A 6258-nucleotide genomic window follows, 5' to 3' on the forward strand; every position below is an offset into this window, starting at 1 on the left:
CAAGTCTCATGCATCTCCTGCATGGGCAGATGGATACTTTACCGCTTTACCATGTCACCTCTTTGGGAACATTTTAAGGGTTTAATTGTATCATTTTGGATGTATAGATATATAGATAGAGATATACAGTGAAGTCATCAATACAATCCACAAACTGGACTTTTCTTTTATTGTTTGTTTGCCACATGGCATGCAGGGTCTTAGATCCCTGACTAGGGATTGATCTCATCCCCCTGCATTGGGAGTGCAGAATCTTAACCACTGGGCTGCCAAGGAACTCCCCCCACACTGGACTTTCTCATCATATCCTCGACAGTTTCTTTGAGCTCTTGTGTAATCCATCCTTCCTGCCACACCCATCCACAGGTGACCATTGCTTTGCTTTTTGTCACTGTATATTAGTTTGCCTTTTTGAGAATTTTATATAATTGGAATCATGCATTGAGTCCTTATGGAGTGAATGAGGGTCTGGCAGTTTCCTTCAGCATAATGATATTGATATTCATCTATGTTCTGTGTGTACATTTCTTTTATTGCTGAGTAGTAGTCCACTCGGAGAAGGCAATGGCACCCCACTCCAGTACTCTTGCCTGGAAAATCCCATGGATGGAGGAGCCTGGTGGGCTGCAGTCCATGGGGTAGCTAAGAGTCGGACACGACTGAGCGACTTCACTTTCACATTTCACTTTCATGCATTGGAGAAGGAAATGGCAACCCACTCCAGTGTTCTTGCCTGGAGAATCCCAGGGACGGGGGAGCCTGGTGGGCTGCCGTCTATGGGGTCGCACAGAGTCGGACACGACTGAAGCGACTTAGCAGCGGCAGCAGCAGTAGTCCACTGCATGGATATACCACAATCTGTTTATTCATTTACCTGCTAATGAATAGTTTCATTGTTTCCAATTCTTAGCAATTACAAATAAACTTGCTATCAACATTCACATACAAATCTTTGTGTGAATTTGTGTTTTCCTTTCCCTTGAGTGTTAGATGGCTGGGTCACATGACTGGGAGATGTTTTACATTTTGAGAAACTGCAAAACAGTTTTCCAGAGTGGTTGTACCATTTTACATTTCTACGAGCCATGGATAAGAGTTTAGCTGCTCCATATCCTTGTCAGCACTTGGTATAGTCAGGCTTTTCAATTTTAGCCAACCTAATGACTACATAGTGGTATTTCATTATATTTTTTAATTTATGTTTCCATGATGATTGATGATGTTGAGCATCTATTTTTGTGCCTATTGGCTATTCATGTATCTTCTCTGAAGTGTTTGTTCAGAAGTTGTACCCATTTTTTAAATTGTTTTGGAAAAGTTATCGAGTTGTTCAAGTTCTTCATATATTGTTATATTTCCCTTATATTTTTATGTCTGTCTGATAGAAGTATTATATTTTTTCCATTCTGTAGCTTGCTCTTCATTTTCTCAGTTTTGTCTTTTGAAGAACAAAAGGTTTTATACTTTGATGTAGCTCAGTTTACTGATGTTCATGGTTGGTACTTTCAGTGCTCTAAGAAATGTTAGCCAACCTCAGAGTTGCAATGATTTTCTCCCTGTGTTGTCTTCTGGAAGATTTACGGTTCTAAGCTTTCCTTTTAGGGCTCTAATCCACTTTGGGTTACTTTTTTTTTCCATTTTGGGTTAATTTTTGTGAACAATGTGAGGTAATCTTTTTCTTATCAGTAAGAAATAAGAAATTGTTTCTTATCATTATTCAGTTTTCTAGCATCCCATGTGCGTTATATGCATTTCTGTATATATACAAGCATTTTTCTGAGTAAATGTCCTTGGACTTCAGCAGACTGCCAAAGAGGTCCCTGGCAGATATTCTAGAGATTCCAGCAGAGTGAGAGATAAGGAACTGCAGACTTTCAGGGAAAATACTCTTGATGTGCTTGTAGGAATCCATCAAGTCAGCCCACCCAGTACGGGGCACCCTTTTTCAGCACAGTGATATTGCATAATAACCATAGATCTGACCCAGAGTGCTGACTGGGGTCTTGTCAGAGATGTGGATGGAATGCCCCAACCCACATCAGGAAGTGTTAGGTTGATGATTTTGTAATTTCAAGGAGGATTGCTCACAGCCCCTGGTCTACTCATGGAAGCTGTCACCGCCTCTTGTGTGATCACTTGATGGAGCTTCACATGTCTTTGTCCTCAGGACATATCCAAGTCGTTCTGTTTAGGCAGGGTGGCCATCTGTCCCAGTCTGCCTGGAGCAGTCCTGGTTTATGCTATAATTGATTTGATTTTTAAAAATCTTTTGGCCATGCTGCACAGTATGGGGGATCTTAGTTCTCCAGCCAGGGATCAAACCTGTGCCCCCTACATTGGCAGGTTGGAGTCTTAACCACTGGACCCACCAGGGAAGTCCTGATGTTTGCTTCTGTTTTTTTTAATTGAAACATAGTTGATTTACAATGTTGTGCTAGCTTCTGGTGTACAGCAGAGTGATTCAGTTATATATATTCTTTTTCATATTCTTTTCCACTGTGGTTTATTACAGGACATTGAATGTAGCTCCTCGTGCTACACAGTAGGACCTTGTCTATCCATCTTGCATATACTAGTTTGCATGTGCTAATCCCAAACATGCTTTATTACAAACAGTGCCCATTCCACTCTCTCCTGTCCCAGTATCAGAAAGCATTCTGATTTGTTCAAGTAGTTCTGTTAGTTTCTGTCTTACAGGCTCTGAGGATCATGAACCCAGCGAAGCACTTTGAAATCCATGGCTTCCGATCTTGACTCTGCAGAGCTCTGGGTGCTTCTTCAAGACCCTTTACAAGTACCCACAGGAGAAAGGTGCAAGGCAGGCGGCTGGGATTTTTCAACTCTGATTTCCATATGGAGATTCTATGTACGCTTGTGTGGCTTGTGGGAACCTAGATCCCCAGTCAGGGACTGAACCCCGGGCCCTCAGCAGCAAAAGCAAGGAGTCCTAACCACCGATTGCCATGCTTGCTTTTTTTTTTTTCTTTTAAATTCATGTTAAAAACATGAAATGCTTCAAAGATTTGCACATCATCTTTGTCCAGGGGCCATGCTAATCTCTGTATCATTCCAATTTTAGAATACGTGCTACCAAAGCAAGCACAATATGCTTACTTTTGAGTTCAATAAAGTTTGAAAGCCACTCATATAATTGATTGCATTTTCCCCTTTGCATTGACTGCCAGGAAGCTCAGCATCTAATTCTCAGTCCGCCAACAAGAAGTGCTCAGAACCTCCTACCCTACATATTTATGCAAATCTCACCCTTGAGTGCCTTTTCTTTCCCTCTCCATGTTTCCCCTTCACCTGCTTTTCTTGTTTTCTCATTCTGCTGCCACATATATGTTTTTGCATGCAACCTCAAGTCCTTTTTGGAAAAAGTCAAGGTTTAAACGAATGCATTAAAACAAAAAAACGATGCTTTTTCTGTAGAGGAGATTTTTACAGATGGGAAAGGAATGTGATTAGAATAAGGCATGATTTGGCATGGTGAGTGCGTATGTGTTTGTAGGATATGTATATACACGTTGAAAGCCTTGTGAAGTTTTTGTTTTCAAAGTTAAGCTGGTCTTCTGGCTTCAGAGGACATTTATACTTGGAAGATTTTAGGGGAAAAAATACTTTACTCCAGGTTAGGCATGCCTGTGGTCTACACTCCAAAGAATCTGTGTTATGGTTAGCATTTTCAGATTTTGTCTGGGATTATTTTTCTGGTCATTATAAAATGAGGACAAATAGTTATCAAGAAGAAATCAAGGGAAAGAGGGACAGGAAAGAAGTGCTCCTGCATAGGAAGGGGGCTGGATTTTAAGTGATCTTGAGTAAGAAGTGGGTGCCTTAAATCTTATCTGAGTTTCCATCTCATCTGCTGTGAATCTGTGATCAAGTCCTTTTTCTCCCAAACATGGGGATTCTCACCCTCCGCTGCACACTAGAATCACTGGGAACCTTAAAAAAATATGCTGATGCCTCAGTCCCTCCTCCAGAGAATCTGGTTTAATTGGTCTGGGGTGAGGCCTCAACATGGGGATTTCTAAAAGCTCCCCTGGAGATTCTAATGTGCAAGCCAGGGTTGAGAACCACTGCCCTAAGAGAAGGAAAAAAATAAAATTAATAAGCACCTGCCTCCTGTTTCTGTCTCTGGGGGCCATAGGGTGTGGCTTCGATTTATGAGATAATGGGCCAGATTCTAGTGAAAGAGTTGAGAAGGCGAAGGCGGGTAGGAATAGATTAACCCTTTGTATTCCATTGAGTACTCTTGGTTAATAAGTGTTCATCACCATTTTGCCCACCATTTGCAAGAAGGAACACATTTCACATTCTGACCCAGTATACACACACACACACACACACACACAGTCTTACTCTGCATGCAGTTCACTTGATATTTTCTATTCCAGTCTACTCCATTCTTTTACTTTAGAAAAAAAAAAAGGCTGCTTACTGCCACTATTTAAACAACATTCTAGGACTTCCCTGGCGGTCCAGTGATCAAGATTCTGCCTTGCAATGCAGGGGACGTGGGTCTGATCCCGGGTCAGGAACTAAGATCCCACGTGCAACTACAGAGCCCAAGCACCACAACTAGAGAATCCACAAAGAAAGCTCCCACATAATGCAACTAAGACCCAATGCAGCCAAATAAATAAATATCTTTTAAAAATAAATTAAACAACATTCTATGAAGGCTTGTGGACCCAGATAAATTAAACACCTCTGGAGAGCATTAAGATGCTCAGTCTATAATGACTTAGAACTTTTTGCAAAGATGCTATGGGAAGCAAAGTTTGTACAGTAATATCAATATATATAGAACAATGCTCGTGCCCAACTACAGTCACAGGTTCAGGAACATGATCTCAGTGAATCATCCCAATAATAATGTAAGATGGGTACTGTTTTCTCCAGGGCTTCCCTGATGGCTAATTTGGTAAAGAATCTACCTGCAATGTAGGAGACCCAGGTTTGATCTCTGGGTGGGGAAGATCCCCTGGAGAAGGAAATGGCAACCCACTCCAGTATTCTTGCCTGAAAAATCCCCTGGACAGAGCAGCCTGATGGGCTACAGTCCATGGCATCGCAAAGAGTAGGACACATGTAAGTCACCATCTCCATTTTAGACATGAGAAAGTCAAGGCCAAATACACATATACATCCTGCAGCTAGAAAGCAGGAGAGTTAACTTCATCCAGAAACAGGAAATCTAACCTCAGCCATGTCACTGGAGGAGAATAACCGTGTTCACTGAATATTAATAGATTCGCATGCCTGAATTTTGGGGAGGAGAAAAGGGATGGAGTAAGTTTTGACCAGAGGTGGCTCCTGGTAGAGCAGGGCCCGCTGCTTATACAACTTGAGGGCCTTTTACTTAAGAAAAAGAATACGAAATTATGAGTCTGAAATTAGGTACGAAATTTCTTTGAATTAAGAAATCACAACAGGGGCTTCCCTGGTGACTCAGTGGTAAAGAATCCACCTGCAAATGAAGGAGACATGGGTTCGATCCCGGATCTGGAAGGATCCCACATGCTGCAGAGGAACTAAACCTGTGTGTCACAACTATTGAGCCTGTGCTCTAGAGCCTGGGAGCCACAACCACGGAAGTCTGCATGGCCTAAAGCTCGTGGTCTGCAACAGGAGAAGCCACCGCAATGAGAAGCCTGCACACCTCAGCTAGAGAGTAACCCCTGCTCGCCACAACTAGAGAAAAGTCTGTGCAGCAGCAAAGGCCCAGCAGAGCCAAAAATAAAATAAATAAAATTATTAAAAAAAAAAAAGAAATCACGACAGGCATATTTTAAGAAGCTGAAGAATTCCACCAACACCACAAATTCCCAACTCCTCTTCCCTTCCGCTGGATCTCTGAGATGCCAGTGGCCACTCCCATACACCCTACTCAAGGTCAAGTGCTCCAGGGGGAATCAGAGTGGAGAGAGATGGTGGGCTCTGCCGCTTGCCACTAACAAAAGCAAACAACTTTCGTAAATTTCACAGGAACAGGTGACCCATGAATAGATTTCTAGGTCCCTGTCAGGGCCTTACAAAGAGGCATAGCAAGTAAGGGACCCAAGGGTTAAGTTTCACTGTCTTCCCAGTAACCCCACAGGTGGAGTTACAGGCTTTATATCTTGAGAGCAAGCGCTTTGAAGTCAGCTTGATCTGAACTTCAACCCTGACTCAGACATTTTCTGCCTTCTCTTTGAGCTTAGATGATCATTTGTAAAACAGGCATGCTAGGGGCTTCCTTGGTGGGTTCAG

The 6258-nt window shown here is 42.3% G+C and overlaps 1 non-coding gene across 1 annotated transcript; it reads right to left on the reverse strand.

Moving 5' to 3' along the window:
- Nucleotides 1-2999: 2999 nt before the first annotated feature.
- On the reverse strand, nucleotides 3000-3103 carry LOC112449430 (U6 spliceosomal RNA). The gene has a single exon (XR_003037999.1). It is a non-coding gene; the product is annotated as a U6 spliceosomal RNA (small nuclear RNA).
- Nucleotides 3104-6258: the final 3155 nt, after the last annotated feature.

Source organism: Bos taurus, chromosome 13 (assembly GCF_002263795.3).
Source record: "Bos taurus isolate L1 Dominette 01449 registration number 42190680 breed Hereford chromosome 13, ARS-UCD2.0, whole genome shotgun sequence".
NCBI lineage: Eukaryota > Metazoa > Chordata > Mammalia > Artiodactyla > Bovidae > Bos > Bos taurus.